This window comes from Hoplias malabaricus, chromosome 8 (assembly GCF_029633855.1).
Source record: "Hoplias malabaricus isolate fHopMal1 chromosome 8, fHopMal1.hap1, whole genome shotgun sequence".
Lineage (NCBI taxonomy): Eukaryota > Metazoa > Chordata > Actinopteri > Characiformes > Erythrinidae > Hoplias > Hoplias malabaricus.
In genome coordinates, this window is record NC_089807.1 from 23,920,903 (window position 1) to 23,945,100 (window position 24,198).

The 24,198-nt window shown below is 46.9% G+C and overlaps 1 non-coding gene and 1 pseudogene across 1 annotated transcript; both read left to right on the plus strand.

Annotated features, from left to right (window-relative positions):
- Positions 1 to 9,631: 9,631 nt before the first annotated feature.
- On the plus strand, positions 9,632 to 9,785 carry LOC136706188 (5.8S ribosomal RNA). Its single transcript, XR_010804130.1, has one exon. It is a non-coding gene; the product is annotated as a 5.8S ribosomal RNA (ribosomal RNA).
- A 259-nt stretch (positions 9,786 to 10,044) lies between these two features.
- On the plus strand, positions 10,045 to 15,561 carry LOC136706186 (28S ribosomal RNA; annotated as a pseudogene).
- Positions 15,562 to 24,198: the final 8,637 nt, after the last annotated feature.

A 24,198-nucleotide genomic window follows, 5' to 3' on the forward strand; every position in this document is an offset into this window, starting at 1 on the left:
GATCCTCTATTTAGACTTAAATAAATATCTAATAAATAAATTTGGAACAATCAAAACCTTTTCTGGTAAAGTTCTATATATAAATCATATATATAAATGATGTCTCTGAAGTCATTTATAGTGTGATAAAAAAGTAAATAAATAAATAAACTGTGAGCTGCTACATTTTTTGGCATTTATCAATTGGAAGCATATGTAAACTTTCTTAGGGTCAAAAACCTCATATATTTCTACTTTAAAGTGTTCTTTAAAAAAAATGTAAAAATTATGGGGCGTTTCTCTTTCTCGGTCGCGTTCGATGTCACCCGTCCGGGCTTATGGACCAGTAAGATCATTGAGACGAATAGCGTATTACTGACGAAATTAGTCCCGGTTTCCAACCCAGGTGCCGGGCAGAGCGATGGGGAGTGGTCCCCAAGGTCCGTGGGGCCTGTCAGTGGGGTCACTGTCATAAATCCGAGTGGTTTCCACTCGGTCTGCCTCGACTGGGTACCTTTAAGGTCGAGTCCCAACCCCGGATCTCGTATCACGGTGGTATTGGGACGGCCTGTGGGTCTATAGGTCACTGACCATCTGCCCACTTGTGGGGTGGGTGGAACGGGCCGCCCCGTCGATTGTGTTAACCCGGTTAAGCCCGTTTCCACCCCGATGATTCGTTCGATGTATGCCTGGGAAGGTAAAACATTCCTGGGCACTGGGGGTCGAGCGTATGAGGGGTTTCCCCCATCCCGAAAGAGTCATTTTACAACCGATGATTCATTCGATATGCCTGCCCGGGGAGGGTCAACTTCCCTGGGCACCGGGGGGTCGAACGTATGAGGATTTTCACCCTTTTTAAACCCATAAATTTGCCCGTGCCTTTTTAAACCCATAAATTTGCCCGTGCGCGAGTCGATGGGGCCGCGTAACCCCCGAGGCGTTGGCCGGCGGTTATCCGCCGGTCCGTGGGATCTCCCGACCTTTCCCCTCCTTTGAGCGGGACGTGGGAGCGCACCACCGGGCCCCGGCTGGAAACGGCCGGAGGCAAAGAGCGCATTAGAGGTGACACGGATCTTCCCTTCGTCTTCTTAAACACAGACTTCCGTAGGCTCCGGGGGCGAACCGTAAACCTATGCCGACCTCCTCGCGCTTTGAGGGGGCCAGGATTCTCTTCCATTCTCTTCCCTTAACGGCCGTCCTTTACGACCGTTTGAGCTCGGTATACGCGGAGCACCAGGGGCAGGCTTCTAAGCCGAAATACCGTGCTTAGAACGATCCTCCCCGCCTTGTGCTCCCAGCCTCCATGGCTCGTGGATGCCCGTAAGAGGCGTCCGCTTGTCCAGAATTGTTCCAAGGGGGACTTAGTCGGTCGATCCAACAGTAGGTCCTGTTCAATGTCCGCGTCGGTGGTGCCTTAGAGTCGGGATCCGTTCGAGGGAAGGACCCGTCCCCTAGACTGCACTGTCCGGGCGAGAATCATACGTTTTCCAAGTTGCGGAGCCGATTGCAGACCCCCACAGCGGGGTCGCATTCGATCCTCTTTGCTGGTGTCCCTTGAGATTATTCTCACTGGCACCATGCGCCCCCTCTCTTTCCTCAGGCAGGGTTTGAGGTCCAGGGGGATCGGTCTGGTTGATCCTGCCAGTATCATATGCTTGTCTCAAAGATTAAGCCATGCAAGTCTAAGTACACACGGAGGTTGGTACAGTGAAACTGCAAATGGCTTATTAAATCAGTTATGGTTCCTTTGATCGCTCCACACGTTACTTGGTATAACTGTGGTTATTCCAGAGCTAATACATGCAAACGAAGCGTTGGAAGGGTTCTGGGGGTCAGCGTGAAATATTCTCCCGGCCCCTGTCCTCCGGATACGTGCATTTATCAGAACCGAAACACCCTCCCGGCTCCGGTCGGGTCGCTTTGGTGACTCTAGATAACCTTTGGCCGATCGTTAAGCCCTCCGGGGCGGCGACGTATCATTCGAGTGTCTGCCCTATCAATTTTCGACGGTAGGCTACGGGCCTACCGTGGTGACCACGGGTAACGGGGAATCTGGGTTCGATTCCGGAGAGGGAGCCTGAGAAACGGCTACCACATCCAAGGAAGGCAGCAGGCGCGCAAATTACCCATTCCCGACACGGGGAGGTAGTGACGAAAAATATCGATGCGGGTCCTATGATCCTGTGGAGCATAACCGAAATGAACTCAATCTACATCCGTGAGTGAGAACCCATTGGAGAGCAAGTCTGGTGCCAGCAGCCGCGGTAATTCCAGCTCCAATAGCGTATGCTAAGATTGCTGCAATTAAAAAGCTCATAGTTGGATATGGGGACGGGTCTCGGATCTCCTGTACAGTCCGGATGGGTGGGAAGCTCCTTCGGGGGTGACCCCCTGTCTCTGGGTGGATGTTGAGACCCGGTCCCTACCACCGGTGTCCTCTGCTCGCCGGCCGCGGAGAAGCCCTTAGCTGGGTACTGTTGTAGAAAACAATTTTATTACTTTGTGTTTGTTGACAAATATCCTTAAATGATGATTAGTTAAATTAGCATACTCATTGTGTGAAATCCTGTACCCTATATGCATGTATATGAATGACTAACCAGTATTTACATTATTAATTACTTACACATGTAGTTAAACATTTTTGCTTGATTCTGCACTAATAACTCATATGATAATTACTCCTAAAGATATATTATAAGCTAACTTCACTATATGGCATGATAACTTGATATTGACACACAGTTTTAATTCTTAACGTCTAACCTTGAACGGATGTGCACTCCAGAATTGTAACACACTGACATCATAGTGTTGGGCATGGAGGCGCTGATCTGTAGCTTCTTCTTGTGGCCTTGAAGTGTATTTCTAACTCCCTAAATTTTAGTCTCTAGGGAAAAAAAGTGCTGAGAAGAGAGGCCCATTGTAAGCCTGACCAGATAATGAATGTCTTCAGGGTCACAACAGGCACCTGAATATTGCACGTGAAGAGCTGAGTACTAACACGTGAAATCATGCATATTAATATACGCTAATCAGCCAGAAACGCCTCACCACCAGGCTATACGTCATCATGGGTATAACTTTTTGAGTCAGATGATGGGAGGTCAGAATTTTCACTTGGGAGGGGTATTAGACTGTTCTCAATGTGTGAATTCTCCTGGATCCAGTATTTTGGTAAATAAATACTTTGATTTGCTTTGAACTTCACTCGACTGGTGTCTGCGACTCTCTCGTAACGGACATGCCTCCCCCGAAGAGGGAGAGTGTATTTTGGACCTTTTTGTTATTTTCTCATTAGTTGGTAAATTTTAAATACTTTGAGAATGGTCCAAAGAAACATTTTTATCTTCAAATTGGTGACCCCCGACGTGCGGGAGGTCCAGACGGCGGACAACTTTGGACTCCTTTCCACTCGCGGCCGCAACATACTAAGGTGGGTTTGCAGACCCTGTTTTATTCAAATTCTGCATATTGGACATTTTAAATTAGAGTGGTGTGGAGCCCCGAAGGTGGTCCGGAGTGGGGTATTGAGCAAATCAATTTATTTTAAATATGTTTTTATAATTTTTATCAGTTTATACATTTGGGGTTGATTGTTTGGAAAATTAATTATGGAATTTAAGAATAACTGGGACTGGGAGCTGGCGTGCCCCCCTCGGACCTGACGAGGTGTCGAGATAATTGCTCGGTCGGAAAGGCCGTCCGTGGGCGTGGTCTGCCCTGAAGTATAATCATATTTTCGCAGGTTTTATAAAGGTGGATGCTGTTCCCACCATGGGTTATTGTGGATTTAAATGAAATTTATGGTATATCGGTAGCGGATGTTGTTCCCGCAGGTTTTATAAAGGTTTAAGCTATTTACACTTGGTTTTGGTGTGTATTTTAATGGTATTTTATTGTGTATTTATGTTTTATGTCTGTTCTGAGAGCTTGTGTTATTCTTAGAGGCTGTTTACATGACTGTTGTGTATGTTTTTGCTCGATAGAGGAGTGTCTTGCTGTGTGTGTGTACGTGTATGTGTCAGCTGAGTGTGTGTGTCTTACCCCTCCCTTTTTCCATCTTATAACTTTGTCCCTTGTCTGTAACTGTGTGCGGGCGTCAGCTGAAAGAATTTTTTTTGGGGGGAAAAAGGAGAAAGTAGGGGACTGATCAACCCCCTTTCTTCTGTGGTTGCTTGTGTGTGGGGAGAAGTAGTTTCTCCATGGGCTGTAAAAGCCATGAATTTTTTGTGGGTGTGTTTAAAGAAAAGTGGGGAAAATCTCTGCCTAGAGAGTGTCAGAGAGAAAGACTGTCAGAAAGAGTGAAGAAAGTGTTTGAAGAAAGTGTTTAACGGAAGTGGGGAAATGTGATAAAGCATGAATGATTTAGAAATTAATAGGGAAAGATATTTGTAATGGTAACGATTATGAGCTTCGTTCAAGGACAGTTATTTAAAGAATATGAACCTCAATAAAATGAGGGGTTTGTTTATTTATGACAATGAGCCTGAACGGAAGACATTTTAAAAGTAAAATATATAAAGTAAAAATAAATGAGCTTTCTTGGAGACTATAAATTAAGAAAATATAGACAATGAGCTCCAGAAAGACGTTTTTAGAGGTTGAGAATAGGAGAAAGGAGAGCAAGGTGTAAAGCTGAGGAATTAATAGGGTACATTGGGGAAACTGTAAGGTTTAAATATGGGAATTAAAGGGAAAATTGTTACTTGAACACTTGCTCTAATTTTGAATCTGGTTTCTTTGTTATTGGGGTTAATTTAGACTGGTAGTGGATAAAAATATATTTTGTATTTTGTTTACTGCTTATTGACCTAAGAATTTTTTTTCCGGTTCAGTTTGCATTTTTTTTTTTACTGTGGTAGTTGGTGTTAAAAATTTATTTTCTGCCTCGGTTTGAACTTTTTGTTCATCATAAGATATTTTGTCACTTGCTTGCTATTTCTGTAGTTCTCAAAATTTTGTTTTCACTTTTTATAATTTATCTTGTAATTTGACTGCTTATTGATGGTGTGCTGATGATGTTTGTTTTGTTCGGTTGGAAATTGATACTCTACATAATAGGCACGATGGTGGCTTGTTGACTGATAAGTGTGTTCAGTTATCTAAACTATAGTCTTTGGTTTTTTCTGTTTATTACAAATTCTATTTCATATATTGGTGTGTTATTTGCGTCTGACTAAAGAGCTTTTTCGGTTCGTGGGTCGGTTTGATGATTAATGTACATTAGGCTTGGCTTGCTTCTAATTCAATACTGTGTTTGAAGACACGCACTACGTTTCTTATCAGCCTGTGAAATTCTTCACAGGGCTGAGGTGGTCCTGCTTTTCTTGGCTGAGCTTGAAAACTTGACTTTAAAACTTTTCTTTTCTTTTTTATATGAATTGAGCCGGAAAGCGCTAACAACACAGATTGTTACATTGAAAACACCAGGTCCGTCACAGCCGACGGCAGCTTAACATAATGCCGAGAACGCGGAAGTGGAAAGTGAGTGTACAAAACACAAGGGGGAGGGGCCTACTGCCCCGCCTCCGCCATACAACATAGGCCACGTCCCACCAGCTGACATCATCCTGCCTGTCTTCAGTGTAGACTCGGGCACAGTGAGTTTACAGAGACACACACACAAACGCAGACACAGACGGGAGGGGCTCTGTGAGCAGGCAGCACACAGACACACACACAAACGCATACACAGAAAATCTTTTTGAATTGCGGAGGCCACGAGAGTCAATTTTAATTGCACACACAAATATTAACACCGACTGTTCTGACATTATAGATACCACGGGAAATTATATAGAACAGGATAAACCGCGCCTTCACCATAAACAAACACTGAAAAACACCATTTAAGAACCAAATGCCACAAAAAACTAAACAAAACATTAGGATTAAAGCAAATTTAGAGGGCCATGTCACAACTGTTGATGACTCTGACCATGATGACGGACACACAGCAGATGATGAGGACAGTGCAAACGGACGATGTGGTGATAGACGGATGACTGATTTGAACCATACATTGCGTATCATGGAAAACCTCATATTAGAAGAAAAGAGATAATTGGAATTAAAACAGACTTTAGAACGCGACATGCACACCTCAGACAAAACGGACATTTTGAGAAGAAGCACTAGACACCGACACCAGCCTGAGAGATATAGGACTGACACTAAGGTCGGCACTATGCTTCCATTAGTGGCCACTAGTACAGGAACATATAAATATGTACCATTAAAAATTAGATAATAAAGACAAGGAGACAGTTAAGTTAGAAAGAGAACTACTAACTGCTAAACTAGCAGAAGCCAGGAAATTTATTAATGACAATAAAAAGCAAACAGAGTCTGACACCATGATGCCTATGACTGCAGTACCACAACCAAACATTCAACCACCACAAACATACATGAACACACAAACATATATGCCAACCCAAACAGGGCCACCACAAAACCCACCGTATAATTATGGACTAATTTCATATTTCCCATATCAGCCCTACTCATGGGGCAGGGGGCGGGGTAATGGTAGGTGGAGGGGCAGGGTCCACCACCAGACCGGGGCGTGCCTAAGATGTGGAGCTTTGGACCACTGGGCAGCACAATGGAAGGCACCACTCTTTACTGACACCAGCTATCCACACCAGGCACTACACCCACAGGCGGCACCAAAACCGGGACTGTCACATCTTCCTGCTGGCCAATACAGCATGGAGCCGTGGGGTGGACATTGACGGGGCCCAGAGGAGCACCAGGACAGCAGGGCCAGGGCAGAACCCATGCTGTCATTAACTGTGGGGGCCTCCAAAATCACTTTTCTGGCAGACACGGGAGCCACATGGTCAGCCATCAACACAGTATAACCCGCACACCTGATGAGACCTCAGCAGGATGAGTCGGTAGACATTTACTGGGGTTTAGTGACTGGACAGACGGTCTAGTCACCACCACTAATTGACTTGTTACAACAGTGGTCGCCTTGGATTACAGCCATGGCACTTTATGTTCCTCCGCCGACCCATTCCATGTCACCCTGTTCTATGATGTAGGGGGAGATTTAACTTATTATGAATTTTTTCAAACAGAATTAGAGGGTACAGTGTGGTCGGTTGACACCACAGGGATTTATGTGGGTCTTGAAGGGGTGGCATCTCCTGTTTCACTAACACCACAACAACATTATTGGTAAAAACTGTCTGACAAGGCGGCACCACACATTTCACTAGCTCTCCATCAGAGACAAGAGGCCAAGCAGTTGGGCCCTATGGTAAAAAGAGCAAATGAGGCCACGGATTGGGTCCGGACCCAGCTGCCCGGCATCATGTTTTCACAGTCAACACAGACATATCACATAACTGATAACTCACCCATTCAAGTCACATTGCACCATCAATTGCTGCCTAGACACCATGGTTGTGAGGACTCTGATCATCCACAGACGGAGGTATTATTAGCATCACTGCCTGACACATTGTGGTCCACAGGACCAGATGATGTAGGATACAATAATCAGACACCTGTCTCTTTTTATATGAATATTACACAACCAATTTGGATTCACCAATATAAACACAAAACCAGAGACTGTGTAAGACATGTTAGCATTTTTAGGACTGACTGGTTACAGCAGACAATAGATTCTTGACTTTGTCGAACGAACACAACCTTTTAGGGACATGGTGAAATCTCTAGGGATGAGAAATTTGTCTGGTAAGCTGAATTGGACGGTGGAGTCTGAACAGGCGTTTATAGATGTTAAACAAACCTTATCAGTTGCAGTTGACTTAGCCAGACATGACTATTCACTACGTTTTTACATGGATGTTTCTGAAACAGACACTGTGATTAATGGTGTACTGTTTCAGAAAAAGGGGGAACGCAGAACTGCTAGCAGTAATTTCAGCATTAGAAGTGGCACATATAGGAAAACAACAAAACACTGGAAAATCTAAAACAATGGTTTTAGCACCAATACATGTCAGCATTAGTGGTTGATCGCATCACTAAATGTCAGATTTGTAACACTCAGAATGTAGCAAAAGCATTTAAACTAGCTCCAGGAAGGTTTCCATTGCCAGATTATCATGGACATGAGATTCAAATGGATTACACAGATATGATTGACCCCATTAGGAGATATAGATATCTCCTGGTCGTTGTAGATAGATTCTCGGGGTGGGTGGAGGCACTCCCCACTCTGAGGGAAGATGTAAAATCAGTCTGTAAGTTTCTGATTGATTGTTGGATTCCGAACCATGGGTTTCCTAGGAAAATTTTTTTTTTTCAGATAACGGGAGTCATTTCACGAGTAAAACACTGCAGTGGGTGGAGCAGTCGTTGGGGCTGCGCCATAGCTATGGTTGTGTGTATCATCCTGCCTCACAAGGTCAGGTGGAGAGGATGAATCAAAATTTGAAATCCAAATTAGCAAAGATCAAACTGGCCACGGGTTAGCGACCATGACCCGCCGGGCAGCGTGAGGGAAACCACGAGTCTTTGGGCTCTGGGGGGAGTATGGTTGCAAAGCTGAAACTTAAAGGAATTGATGGAAGAGAACCACAAGGAGTGGACCTTGCAGCTTAATTTGACTCAACACGGGGAAACTCACCCGGCCCGGACACGGTAAGGATTGACAGATTGATGGCTCTTTCTTGATTCTGTGGGTGGTGGTGCATGGCCGTTGGTAGTTCGTGGAGCGATTTGTCTGGTTAAATCTGATAACGGACGAGACCCTGTGCTTTAAAAATTACACGGCCCTCCCTGGGTCCCTGTGGGGGCAGGCGGCAAAAGGGGTCAGCGGTCGGTGGCCGAACTTCTTAGAGCGATCCGAGGCGAGGCAAAGTCGTATGAGATTCAGGGCCATAACAGGTCTGTGATTTCGTCGTAGGCTAACGTGAGTCTCCCTCCGGGGGGGACGGCGCGGGCCGACCTCGGAACTCGGGGTTATGGGAGGACCGACTTTGGGTGCATAGGTTGCCGGCCACCACCCAACTCGCGGGGGTCTCGAGTGGTAACGGAGCCGCCCGCCGGTTGTTAAACCAAACCATTGATCGTTAAAGGCTTTAATTCTGCATGCGCGAGTCAAAGGGGCTAATGCAACCCCCAGGGCATTGGCCGGTGTTCGCTGGCCTTGTTGGGATCTTCCGTAACCCCCAGGGGACGGGAGCGCACCACGGGCGAAACTCTTTCCCTCTCGGGTTAGAGCAGAGCTTAAGAGCGCATGCAGGGATCGGGAGGTGTATATCGGCACCTCCCTGGGCTTCGCGAAAGACGGACCGTATAAATAGTCTGAGACCCGTGCGCGAGTTGAAGGGGCTGATGAGTCCCGGATGCGGAACACAGGTGGGATCTCCACCCAGCCTCACCCTCCGTGGGGACTTGGGAGCGCACCACCGGTCTACACCCCCGGGTGTCCTGGTCTCCTAACACGTAAAAGGGAAGGTTGGGCACCACCGAGGTGATCCATCTGGATGCCAAGCCGGGTTTAATGACCCCCAGCCCAGGGTCACCCGACCATAAAATTCCCTTTGTTCATGAATCCCTTCCATCTCATCCAAGGGACGTGAACCTAACCTAAACCCTTAAATTCTGTTGTTCAAAAGGCTTTAAACCAAAGTCCCGTCCGTAAGGGCGGGCAAAATTATACAACTCTTAGCAGTGGATCACTTGGCTCGTGCATCAATGAAGAACGCGGTAAACTGCGTTAAATAATGTGAAATGCGGAACACAAATCATCGATATTTCGAACGCACATTGCGGCCGTGGGGGTCCATCCCGCAGCCACGCCTGTCTGAGGGTCGCTTTACCCATCGATCGGTCTTCCCAGACCGCGGCTGGAAGTTCGCAGCGCCTCCACCTCGGACGGCCCTTCGTCTTCCTAAACCCAGACTCGGTTCTTAAACCACCGTGTGGCGAGAGCTCCGGACGTAGGGAGAGCCATTAGGTCCGGGTCCCATCCGTCCTCGTCTCTCCCCGCTGGGCTTCCCGCCGTTGGAGGGAGGGCACCGTAATACGGCGAGTGGGCGGGGGGTTCGCGCCCCGCAAAACAGCCTCGTAGCGCGACCTCAGATCAGACGACACAACCCGCTGAACTTAAGGATTCCCTTAGTAGCAGCGAGCGAAGAGGGAAGAGCCCAGCGGTGAATCCCTCTTTCCCCTGACCGGGGTGGGCCGGGAAATGTAGCGTACAGAAGTCCGTTTAGTCTCCGTGCGGACGTGGGACCAAGTTTTGCAAGGAAGTGTATTCCATAGATGGTGAAGGCCCGGTATCGTCCTGCATCCCGCCGGGTAGATCGGGCTTCCCGGAGTCGGGTTGCTTGTGAATGCAGCTCAAAGTGGGTGGTAAACTCCATCTAAGGCTAAATACCGGCACGAGACCGATAGCGAACAAAGTACCGTGAGGGAAAGTTGAAAACAGTACTTTGAAGAGAGAGTTCAAGAGAGCGTGAAACCGTTGAGAGGTAAACGGTCGGGGGACCGAAAAGACCGCCCCGGGGGATTCAGCCGGGCGGACGGCCCGCGCTCGTGTGGTTCCATGACTTGGAGGCGAGTTCATCCGGGCGAGAGAGAGGGCGACCCCACTCCCTGCTCGGCCCTGAGCTTCGCCTCCCGACTTCGGGCCTCTCAGGCGTATGAAGGCTCGACCCGTCAGGTGCATTTTCCCCGCGTGGTGGTGAGTGGCGACCGGCTCCGGTTAGGCTTGGAAGAGCCCGAGGGTGAAGGTAGGTGTGTCCGGAGATGGGGCCCACACGGCCCCGGACACGGGCGTTCCGCTACAGCCCCTCGCTCCGACTTCGCCAATAACGCCAGGGCTGTGGAGCAATGTCCTTTCCGCGTTCTCCCCTCCTTCGGGATGGGGATGGGGATGATCGTTCGGTCGAAGCGGGCCGATTGGGCTTTCCTCCGCCCCGGGCTAGGCCCGCTACGGCGATACGGGGGGTGATCCAGGCCCAGAGCACCCAATCGCCTAAGGTCAGCGGCTAAGTTCGGACCCCGACCGACCCGTCTTGAAACACGGACCAAGGAGTCTAACGCGTATGCGAGTCAAAGGGCTTGAACCCCAGAGGCGCAACGAAGGTGAAGGCCGGCGCGCGTCGGCTGAGGTGGGATCTAAGACACCCCGTCCATGGTGGGTTGACAGCGCACCACCGGCCTGCTCTCCACCGAGTGGAGAGTGGAGCAAGAGCATACGCGGTGGTACCCGAAAGATGGTGATCTATGCCTGGGCAGGGCGAAGCCAGGGAAAACCCTGCGTGGAGGCCCGTAGCGGTCCTGACGTACAATTCGGTCGTCTGACCTGGGTATAGGGGCGAAAGACTTAACAAACCATCTAGTAGCTGGTTCCCTCCGAAGTTTCCCTCAGGATAGCTGGCACCAAACTCAGTTTTATCCGGTAAAGCAATGATTATAGGCTGCGGGGCCGAAACGGCCTCGTCATACTCTCAAACTTTAAATGGGTAAGAGGCCCGGCTCGCAGGCTCGGAGCCGGGCATCGAATGATGGTGCCAAGTGGGCCACTTTTGGTAAGCAGAACTGGTGCTGCGGGATGAACCGAACACGCGGGTTAAGGCGCCCGACGCGACGCTCATCAGACCCCAGGAAAGGTGTCGGTTGATATAGACAGCGGGGCGGTGGCCATGGAAGTCGGAATCCGCTAAGGAGTGTGTAACAACTCACCTGCCGAATCAACTGGCCCTGAAAATGGATGGCGCTGGAGCGTCGGGCCCATACCCGGCCGTCGCAGGTGTCACAATCCCCAATTTGAAACACGGACCGTACGCCACGACGAGTAGGAGGGCCGCCGCGGTGGCGCTGAAGCCTCTGGCGTGAGCCTGGGTCGAGCCGCCGCGGGTGCAGATCTTGGTGGTAGTAGCAAATATTCAGATGGGATCTTTGAAGGCCGAAGTGGAGAAGGGTTCTACGCCGACAACGCTTGGCCGTGGGTTAGTCGATCCTAAGGGATAGGCAAACGCCGTTCGGAAATGCTGGGGCGATGGTCTCGTCTGCCTCTCACTGACCGAAAGGGGATCGGGCCAATATCCCCGAACCTGGGAGCGGGTAGATTGAGTGCCGAGAGGCGCTCTCATAGCGGTAACGCAAACGAACCCGGAGACGTCGGTGGGAACCCCGGGGAGGATTCTCTCTCCTTGCTAAAGAGCTGGAGCGCCCTGGAATGGGATTGTCCCGAGAAATGGGCTCAACGCTCTGAAAGGCGCCGCATGCATCTGTGAGGCAGCCGGGACGTTCCCCATCGGCCCTTGAAAATCCGGGGGAGGTATAGTGAATTTCCCCCAGGCCGTACCAATATCCGCATCAGGTCTCCAAGGTGAACAGCCTCTGGCGTGTTGGAACAATGTAGGTAAGGGAAGTCGGCAAAACAGATCCGTAAAGTCGGTGTTCCCTCCCGGCGGTGCTTAGGGGACTCGGTCGGTGACGGTGGGAGGCGGTCGTGGATGGGACTCCGGTGGGGGTGTGTCCTTAGGGGACGAACCTCCGCTGCATTTCATCTTCGGCCCTTCCTTCCCGAAGTCGGCCGGGCTCCGAGGCCCATCGCTGGGTCCCAGCCACACTCGCGAGCGCGGCCTTCCGTTCTCCCATTCGGACGTGGGGGGTAAGACTCGGGAGTTGTGTGCAGATGCGTCGCCGGCCGTAGGGGCTTGGGAGGACCGGACCGGAGCGGTGTGACTGGAGCCGGGTGCGACGAGCCGAGGCCTCGTGGATCTATCGGGTGTGAGTCTCGCCTCGGGGGGGGCGGCAGCTCCGAAGCGATTCTCTCGACCGGCACCCAACAGCCGAATTAGAACTGCTGCGGACCAGGGGAATCCGACTGTTTAATAAAAACACAGCATTGTGAAGGCTCTTGGACGGTTTTGACACAATGTGATTCCTGCCCAGTGCTCTGAATGTCAAAGTGAAGAAATTCACCCAAGCATGGGTAAACGGCGGGGGTAACTATGTAAATAAACCCCGGAGTTCGTTAAGGTGAGCAGGGTGGGAGACCCAGCTCCAGGGACTCTGAGTCAAAGCATTGTGTGCCTCCACCTCCTCGTGGTAAAACCGGGCAACGTCCTGTGCAGTCAGGGCGGCTAAGAGAGGCTTCCCATGTGACGGACTGACCGACCATTCACATTAGCCAGGTCTCCCCGGGGGATACTTTGCGCTAGCAGGTTGTAGCGCGGGTACCCAAGTGCTGGTTCCCTAGGGCGGGGACCACCACTATGGCAAGCCCCTCAGGGTGCAACGTCCCTAGCTGGTGTTCGATCACCGAAGTTGCTTAGGTCTCGAAGGGCATCCCATAGGTTCCGAATGGCATTCCACAAACCCTATAGGTTCCGAGGGCAAAGATGGCGCTTGGCTAGGAGGAGATGTCTCTTCTAGGGACATCTCTTTCGTGGGTTGGTATGATCTATTCTCGATAGATTCAGGTGTTGGTCACCTATTCCCGGAAGGCTGTTGGCTGAATTTGGGCGGGGGTCTCCGACCCGCACTTTATTAGGTAGGGTGAAAACCCATCCTCTTGGGCAAAGGACGAGTTGATTCTCTTGGTGTGCGCTGGTGACAGTCGATCTATGAGGCTAGAGGCAAAGGCGTGAATAGGTCAAGCTTCCTAGCTGAATGGACGAACTGTTCTGGTAGCATATCATGGGTGATCGCCGACCCTTAGGCCCATGAGGTAACGGCAAAACGGCCGTCCCTAATGACGTGTGGACGAGTATATAACCTACCAGTCCTGTGTCGGTCGATGGCACGATGGGATGGCTTAAAGACTCTAACGCAGTGACTACACTGGGAAGGAGCGCCAGCCTGGTTTCGACTGAGTCCCTGCCCGGGGCGAGTCCCTCCGGGGACAGTGACAGGTGGGGAGTTTGACTGGGGCGGTACACCTGTCAAAGCGTAACGCAGGTGTCCTAAGGCGGGCTCAGGGAAGGACAGAAACCTCCTGTAGAGCATAAGGGCAAAAGCCGGCTTGATCCTGATTTTCAGTATGAATACGGACCGTGAAAGCGGGGCCTAACGATCCTTCCGTCTGCTTTTTGGGTTTTAAGCGGGAGGTGTCAGAAAAGTTACCACAGGGATAACTGGCTTGTGGCGGCCAAGCGTTCATAGCGACGTCGCCGTTTGATCCTTCGATGTAGGCTCTTCCTATCATTGCGAAGCAGAATTCGCAAAGCGTTGGATTGTTCACCCACTAACAGGGAACGTGAGCTGGGTTTAGACCAAACCTGGGCATTGTACGGCCCCCGGGCCGCATACGGCCCTTTGATTGACTCTGACCGGCCTGTGTAACGTTAATTGGAAATTACAAAATAAACATATTTTCTTATTTTACCTGATGCATGGACTGAAGCTGCATTGCTTTTATTTTGAAGTTGATTTTTATTTACGTACATGATGACGCAAAACGTATATTGAGGCATGGGCGTGATTTGATCGTTGTCACTAAGTCACAAGACGACTTTAGCCCTCAGAAATGTCTGCTCATGCTAAAAAAAGAAAGGTAGATGCCGAATGCAGGGTTTTCAACAAAAATTGGACTGCTAAGTATTTATTTACTGAAGTGAGAGGTAAAGCCGTGTGTTTAGTTTGCGGGGAGCAGATCGCCGTGTTTAAGGACTACAATTTGAGTCGGCATTACGAGACGAAACACGGGGAGAAATACAAGAATGTGACTGATGCTGAAAGGGCGCGGACATCGGAAGCTTTGCTAGCTAAACTGCAAAAGCAGCAAGGCTTTTTTACCAAGCTTCACACATCCAGGGATGCAGCAACCAAGACCAGCTTTGTGATTTTTAATTGTATTGTGGTTATTTTTATTGGCATGTTTAGCGTGTTTTTATGATGCCGTTTTAGTGATTAATTGCCTTTCCCATTGTTTTGTGAAATTCGCTTGAATAAATTACATTTTTTGGAAGGCAACCTCATGTTTTCATTGCTTAATTATAACATATACTCTTACCAGCTTGTCAAAACAATGCTATTTACTGCTTTTTACAAAGAAGTACAGTTAATATTATGCAGAATTGAGATCAGCTTTTTGGCCGGCCCTCCACAATATTTTCTGTTTCTCATGTGGCCCCATGGAAAAAATAATTGCCCACCCCTGGTTTAGACCGTCGTGAAACAGGTTAGTTTTACCCTACTGATGTTGACCGTTGCTCCGATAGTAATCCAGCCCAGTACGAGAGGAACCGCAGATTCGGATACATGGTACTCGCGCTTGGCTGTGCAGCCACTGGTGCAAGGCTATCATCCGAGGGCTTACGACTGAACGCCTCTAAGTCGGAATCGCGCCTAGGAGCGATACATCCGTGCCCAGCATCAGTGAGCTTGGTCTTGGATAGCCGCGGAGGGAGGCGGTTTCCTCCCCACCGCCGGTGGCGAGAGCCGCATGACACTGGAACCGGACCGGGGCTAATGAACGCCTCGGTCCACCTCCCTCCTGAAAGCAAATGTCTCTTGATCCTGGTGTGAAATGACTCGTAAACGACCTGATTCGGAGTGCGGGTGTCGTAAGTGGCAGAGCGGGTGAATAAACTGCGATCCATTGAAAGTCACCCCGTCCACTCAAACATTTGTCGGGGGAAGGCAAATGCCTAACACCCTCCCGGCCCTCCGGAGCAGTCCAGGTCTCGCAGTGGGTGAAAATTGTACTTGGGAAAATGTTCTGAACCTCTGGTTATCTGGGGCGCGGGCCCCAGCCGGTGGTGGGCATAGGGGAGGAGGGTACTCCCCTATATAATTTGTGGTCTCACACAGAGAATTAGGAATAAGAAAATTTCAGTTTACACAAGCATGCGTGGCCATTGTTGATTAAATATCTCTTGAATATCTTGATTATGAATCATTTATATAAACAGATTTCCATCACATCGGTCACACAAACGAGGTTCCGATGCCTTGAATTCTGTGGGCATATGGTTTCTCAGCCTGGTCCCGTCGGGACATTAGGAAGGCATTAAATCAGACATAAGTTTGGGTAACAACGATTCGAAATGCTATGCCCAAGGGAGTGGTTTCCCGATAGGCTTGAAATAATGGGAATGTCCGCTCAACTTCCCTGGATGTGTTCAAAACCTAAGTCGAGACATCCGTAGACCCCGGTGATGCAAAGTGACATGCCCGAGGAGTGACGCCCTCTGGGCTAAGGGTGGTGGTAAGACCGGCCCCACTCTCTGGATGTGTTCAAAACCTAAGTCGAGACATCCGTAGACCCCGGTGATGCGAATTTCAAGCCCAATGAGTGACGTCCTCTGGGCTAGGGTGGTGGTAAGCGCGGCCCCCCCCTCTGGAAGTGTTCAAAACCTAAGTCGAGACATCCGCAGAACCCCGGTGATGCGAATTTCAAGCCCGAGGAGTGATGACCTCTGGGCTAAGGGTGGTGGTATGCCCGGCCCCCGTGTTCAAAACCTAAGTTGAGAGAACCGTTGACCCCGGTGATGCGAATTTCAAGCCCGAGGAGTGATGACCTCTGGGCTAAAGTGGTGATAAGCTCTGCCTTCCCCTGTGGAGGTGAAATATGAGTTCCGTAGACCCCGGTTATGCAAATTTAAAGCCCGAGGAGTGGCACACCTCTGGGCTAAGGTGGAGGTAAGCCCGGCCTCCCCTCTGGATGTTTTCAAAACCTAAGTCAAGACATCTGTAGACCCCGGTGATGCATATTTAAAGCCCGAGGAGTGGTTCACCTCTGGGTTAAAGTGGTGATAAGCCCGGCCTTCCCCTGTGGAGGTGAAATATGAGTTCCGTAGACCCCGATGATGCGTATTTCAAGCCCGAGGAGTGGTTCACCTCTGGGTTAAAGTAGTGATAAGCTCTGCCTTCCCCTGTGGAGGTGAAATATGAGTTCCATAGACCCCGGTGATGCGAATGTAAAACCCGAGGAGTGACGCCCTCTGGGCTAAGGTGGAGGTAAGTTTGGCCTCCCCTCTGGATGTTTTCAAAACCTAAGTCTAGACATCCGTAGACCCCGGTGATGCGTATTTAAAGTGAATAGACTAGAGAAAGAGGAAGTTACGCAACATCCAGCCTTTTACACAGTCCTCTATTTTCTTTAATCTGTGTTTGTCATCGGGCTTGGCTGAAATATACAATTGCGTGTCGTCTGTGTAACAGTCAAAATTAATGTCATGGTTTCTTATAACTGTGCCTAGCGGTAACATGTATAATATAGATAATAATGGTCCTAAAATAGAGCCTTGCGGAATTCCAAATCTTACTTAAGAATAATTTGAATTTAAATTCTTTACTTTTACGAATTGATAACATTCCATTAAGTTTTGAACCATAATAGGTATTAAGAATGCTGTAGGTGACTGGTGACTGGTGAATCGGAGTGGAGATCTGGCAACCCGTTTGGCTGTTTCTGTACCCGTTTGGAAGCTGTTTTGATCGCTCGGGATTTCCTGTTTACTCGTTTCCATTGTTATTTCTATATTTATATCTGTTTTTATAACCTACTAACCATCCATAGATCTATCTTTTAGATTGTCTCCGCAGGAATATTCATTACAGAGGCACTAAAACTGCCACCGGACCCTGGAGTAACATTCTTGGTGTAAGTTACTAAAATTCACTAAAAGCGGTAAGTACCTGCAATTCCATGGCTACTACTGGCTGTTTTGCCTGCTCAGAGTGTGGCATGTTTAGTTTAACGCCCTTTTCCACCTCTAGCGATAAATATAGTGGTTGTATTTGTAGTAAGTGTCAGCTAGTTAGCTCTCTGGTGGATAAAGTGGACCAGCTAGAAGTGCGCATCCGGAGCTTATTATTGTTGAGGGATAAACAGCGAGATTCAGTGTTAGCAACTCCGGGTGCCTTAGGGAGAGTTAGCACCCCCACGACTCCGGCGTTAGAGCCCTCACAGCGGGGTGAATGGGTGACGTCTCGGCGTCATAGCCGGAAAGCTAAGGTTGATGCTAACGCTGAGGCCAAAGCTAGCCCACCGGGACACCACGCTCCTCCGATTCGCGTGTCAAACAGGTTTGCCCCGCTCAGCGAAGCACCCGCTGAGGAGCCTGTTAAGAGTGCTCTGGTTATAGGAGACTCTATTGTTCGGCATGTGAAATTAGCTACTCCTTTAGGGGCGCCGGCAGTAACAGTTAGCTGTTTATCGGGAGCCAGAGCGCCGGATATTAGTGGCAACCTTAGACTGTTAGCTAATAGGAGATATTCGAGGGTAGTCATTCATGTAGGGGCCAATGATATTCGTCTGCGGCAGTCTGAGGTAACTAAGGGTAATATTACAGAGGTGATTAAACTGGCCCAGACTATGTCCGATGCCGTAATCTGCTCTGGTCCCATACCAATGCGGCGTGGCGACGAAGCTTACAGCAGACTTTGGGCGTTAAACTGCTGGATGTCCAAGTGGTGTTCCGAAAATCAAGTGGGCTTTATAGACAATTGGTTACGTTTTGAGGGCAAGCCTGGTCTTATAGGTAGGGATGGTATCCACCCCACGCGGGAGGGTGCTGCCTTACTTTCTTGCAGTATAGCACATAGTCTTTTAGTTAGTCGGCAGAGTAGTGTAGATAGCTGCTGACAATCCAGAGCCGGGACCAGGCCGCAGACAGACAGGCTAAACCGACCGTCTGCGAACTGTCTTGAGACGTCACCCAGGTTCAACAGGTTCAACTGTATTGAGACTGTGTCTTTCCCCCGAACTAAATGTAAAAGTAGAAAAACAAAATCAGCCTGTTTCAGCAACCTAATCAATATTAAATCATACACAACACCTAGCAGCAACACCTCAGAACTAAAATTTGGGTTACTCAACATAAGATCACTAAACTCAAAAGCACTCATCGTAAATGATATTATAAGTGATCATAAATTCAATGTTTTCTGTCTCACGGAAACGTGGGTTAAACCAAATGAATATTTAGCACTAAATGAAGCCACCCCCCTAGGCTATAATTATGCACATAGCCCAAGAATATCAGGCAAAGGAGGTGGAGTATGTGTAATTTACCAAAATACCCTAGAAATTAGTCTTAAACAATGTGACACCTTCTCTTCTTTTGAGGTTCTCTCCACTATTATTACAAATCCGGTCACAAAAAAGGACGCATTTTTATTATGCAACATTTACAGACCACCAGGGCCTTACTTAGAATTTCTGAAAGAATTCAGCGATTTTGCTACAAACCTAGCGGTGTGCAATCATAAAGTTATAATTGTAGGAGATTTCAATATCCATTTTGAGAAGGAAAGTGACCCACTAAAAAAGGCATTTACCTCAATCTTAGACTCTATTGGTATTACTCAAAATGTAACAGGGCCTACACACTACTGCAGCCACACTTTAGACTTAGTTCTGACACTAGGTCTTAACATTGACAAAATTAATATCTTACCGCAATCCTCAGCAATCTCCGATCATTACTTAATTTCATATGAGCTACGTTTTATCCATAATATATGTAAGAACCCTCGCTATTCTACAAGGCGTATAATAAAACCATCTACCGCCCTACAATTTATAGAAAACCTACCAGAACTATCGACCCCAGTTCCAACTCCATCAGACCAAATGGACCTAGATGTACTAACTGATTACCTAGAAAATACCTGTCGATCTACTTTAGAAAAGGTAGCACCACTTAAACATAAAAGTATAAGACAGAAAAAGCTCGCACCATGGTATAACGATAAGACCCGTACTTTAAAACAAACATTACGAAAACTAGAGCGGAAATGGCGATCAACCAAGCTTGAAGTGTTCCATTCTGCCTGGAAGGACAGCCTTATAGAGTATAGAAATGCCCTCACTAAAGCTCGCTCAGCATATCTGGCCTCGCTGATCTCCCATAATAAAAATAATCCGAGAGCACTGTTTAGTGTGTTTTCTAGAATTACAAAAAATCAAGCAGGTTCCGAACAACTAATTCCAGCAACTCTCACCAGTAAAGATTTTATGGACTTTTTTAATAATAAAATTGAGAATATTAGACAACAAACTCTAGCCACAGGATCAAATCCATCCTGGCTGCCACCTGATGTGAATGAAATAAAACATAATATAACTGTAAAAGAAAGACTTGAAACCTTTTGCCCACTCCCACAATTAGAACTAGAGAAGATTATCACCTCCGCAAACTGTACAACTTGCACACTTGATGCAATTCCCACAAAGTTGCTCAAAGAAGTACTACCAGCTATTATTGATCCTCTTTTAACTATAGTAAACTCATCGCTTAGTCTGGGCCATGTACCCAAAGCTTTTAAACTAGCAGTTATTAAACCTATGATCAAGAAACCAAATCTTGATGCTAGTACACTGTCTAATTACAGGCCTATTTCTAATTTGCCATTTCTGTCTAAGATCTTAGAAAAAGCTGTGGCCCAACAACTTAGTTCATATCTACATAAGAATCATATATATGAAAAATTCCAATCTGGATTCAGGCAACATCATAGTACAGAGACAGCTCTAGTCAAGATAACAAATGATCTTCTTCTTGCCTCTGATCAAGGCCACGTATCCCTGTTGGTGCTTCTTGACCTAAGCGCAGCCTTCGATACAATAGACCACAATATTCTCATAGAAAGGTTAGAAAACATGGTTGGAATCACAGGGACAGCCCTATTATGGTTTAAATCTTACTTAACGGAACGTTATCAATTCGTAAAAGTAAACAATCTAAATTCAAATTATTCTAAAGTAAGATTTGGAATTCCACAAGGCTCTATTTTAGGACCATTATTATTTACATTATACATGTTACCGCTAGGCACAGTTATAAGAAACCATGACATTAACTTTCACTGTTACGCAGACGACACACAATTGTATATTTCAGCCAAGCCCGATGACAAACACAGATTAAAGAAAATAGAGGACTGTGTAAAAGACGTGAAAGGCTGGATGTTGCGTAATTTCCTCCTTCTAAACAGCAACAAAACAGAGGTCCTGCTTTTGGGTCCAAAAGTGACAAGAAATAAATTATCAGACTTAATTTTAAATCTAGCTAACTTTCCAGTTAAACCTGGTTCAGCAGCAAAAAATCTTGGTGTCATAATTGACCCGGATTTATCATTTGATCAACACATAGGTAGTATCACTAGGACAGCTTTTTTACATCTTCGCAATATTGCTAAGATTAGAAATGCCTTATCCCTCCAGGACGCAGAAACATTAGTACATGCCTTTATTACTTCAAGGCTTGACTACTGTAACGCACTACTGTCAGGATGCACCAGCAGCAATTTAAGAAAACTTCAACTAGTTCAAAATGCTGCAGCTAGGGTCCTCACTAAAACTAGAAAATTTGAACATATCAGCCCAGTTTTATCATCACTTCATTGGCTGCCTGTTAAATTCCGCATTGACTACAAAATTTTGTTATTAACATATAAAGCTCTACATGGGCTTGCTCCTGAATATCTTCAAGATACAATTTCCTATTATGAGCCCCCACGTTCACTCAGATCACAGAATACTGGATTTTTAAATGTTCCCAGAATTCAGAAGGCCTCAGCTGGGGGAAGAGCCTTTTCTTATAAAGCCCCCCAACTCTGGAATGATCTTCCAGAAAATGTTCGGGACTCAGACACAGTCGCAATCTTCAAATGTAGGCTAAAAACTCATTTGTTTAGTTTATCATTTGGTAGCTTATGCTCCCCCATAGATAAAGGCGGCAGATCCGGGGGGTCCATGGACACAGGGAATTATAGTAAACTGAGATGCTGGTGCTGTCGTCCCGCCGTTTCTCGCGATCACTCAGGTTTGTTGACTGTGGAGCGGAGGGATGCCAGTGTTTCAGGATGCTCCCGTGTCTGTGTGTCCTCCTGGTTCTCTCCTTTTAGTTAATGCTGTCATAGTCAGATCTGCCGGAGTCATTAGCCACACTCTGGAAATTTTCATATTTTCTACTTTACAAACACAAAACAGTTCAAAACTAATTCCATCCCTTTACATCTTTCCGAGTAAACGACTGCCCACCTGTCTGTCTGGACACTGATGGATGACTGTCGAGATCCTCCTCCACGCTTCAGACCAGCTGTCCACGCTCCAGCAACCACCAAGTGCCTTGAAGCTGTCCCTACACTGAAGTTCTCATGGACTACTAACTATCATCACCAGTAGATTGACCAGAGGAGGATGGGTCACCCCTTGTGAGCCTTGGTTCCTCCCAAGGTTTCTTCCTCAGCTGGGGGAGTTTTTCCTTGCCACTGTCGCCCCTGGCTTGCTCACTTGAGGGTTTTACATTTGTCTTTACATTTCATGTCAAATCTTGTCTTACTGGAATTCTGTGAAGCTGCTTTGTGACAACATCAGTTGTGAAAAGCGCTATATAAATAAATTTGATTTGATTTGATTTGAATAGGGCTGTCCATGTAATTCCAACCATGTTTTCTAACCTTTCTAGGAGAATATTGTAGTCTGTTGTATCGAAGGCTGCGCTGAGGTCAAGAAGCACCAACAGGGATATGTGGCCTTGATCAGAGGCAAGAAGATCATTTGTTATCTTGACTAGAGCTGTCTCTGTACTATGATGTGGCCTGAATCCAGATTGGAATTTTTCATATATATGATTCTTATGTAGAAAGTAGTTGGGCCACGGCTTTTTCTAATATCTTGGATAGAAATGGCAGATTAGAAATAGGCCTGTAATTAGACAGTGTACTAGCATCAAGATTTGGTTTCTTGATCATAGGTTTAATAACTGCTAATTTAAAAGCTTTGGGTACATGGCCCAGGCTAAGGGATGAGTTTACTATAGTTAAGAGGATTGATAATAGCTGGTAGTACTTCTTTGAGTAATTTTGTGGGAATTGCCTTAAGCGTGCAAGTTGTACAGTTTGCGTAGGCGATAATCTTCTCTAGTTCTAACTGTGGGAGTGGGTAAAAGGTTTCAAGACTTTCTTTTACAATTACGTTGTTTTATATCAGTCACATCGGGTGGCAGCCAGGTCGGATTTAATACTGTAGATTGAGTTTGTTGTCTAATATTCTCAATTTTATTACAAACCGGATTCCAAAAAAGTTGGGACACTAAACAAATTGTGAATAAAAACTGAATGCAATGATGTGGAGGTGCCAACATATAATACTATATTCAGAATAGAACACAAAACACAGATCAAAAGTTTAAACTGACAGAATGCATCATTTTAAGGGAAAAATATGTTGTTTCAAAATTTCATGGCATCAACAAATCCCAAAAAAGTTGGTACAAGACATTTTTTACTACTGTGTGTCATCCCCCCTTCTTCTTACAACACTCAACAGACGTCTGGGGACAGAGGAGACCAGTTTCTCAAGTTTAGAAATAGGAATGCTCTCCCATTCATGTCTAATACAGGCCTCTAACTATTCAATCGTCTCGGGCCTTCTTTGTCGCACCTTCCTCTTTATGATGTGCCAAATGTTCTCTATAGGTGAAAGATCTGGACTGCAGCCTGGCCATTTCAGTACCCGGATCCTTCTCCTACGTAGCCATGATGATGTGATTGCTGCAGAATGTGGTCTGGCATTATCTTGTTGAAAAATGCAGGGTCTTCCCTGAAAGAGATGACATCTAGATGGGAGCATATGTTGTTCTAGAACCTGAACATGGTTCTCTGCATTAATGGTGCCTTTCCTGACATGTAAGCTGCCCATGCCACAAGCACTCATGCAACCCCATACCATCAGTGATGCAGGCTTCAGATTCTGAATCTTTTGATGATGTTATGCACGGTTGATGATGATGACTTAAAAGCCTTTGCTATTTTCCGCTGGGTAACACCATTCTGGTATTGCTGCACTATCTTTCTGCGCAACAATGGTGGAATTGGTGATCCTCTTACCATCTTGGGTTCAGAGAGACACTGACACTCTGAGAAGCTCTTTTTATACCTAGTCATGTTGTCAATTGACCTAATTAGTGTTAATTGGTCTTCCAGCTGTTTGTTATATGCTCAATTTTCGTTTTCCGGCCATTTATTGCTACTTGTCCCAACTTTTTTGGCATTTGTTGAGACTGTGAAATTTTGAATCAACATATTTTTCATTTAAAATGTTACATTTACTCAGATTAAACTTCTGATCTGTCATCTATGTTCTATTACTAATAAAATATTGACATTTGCCATCCCCACATCATTGCATTCATTTTTTATTCACAATTTCTTTAGTGTCCCAACTTTTTTGGAATCCGGTTTGTATTAAAAAAAGTCCATTTTTACTGGTGAGAGTTGCTGGAATTAGTTGTTCAGAACTTGCTTGATTTTTTT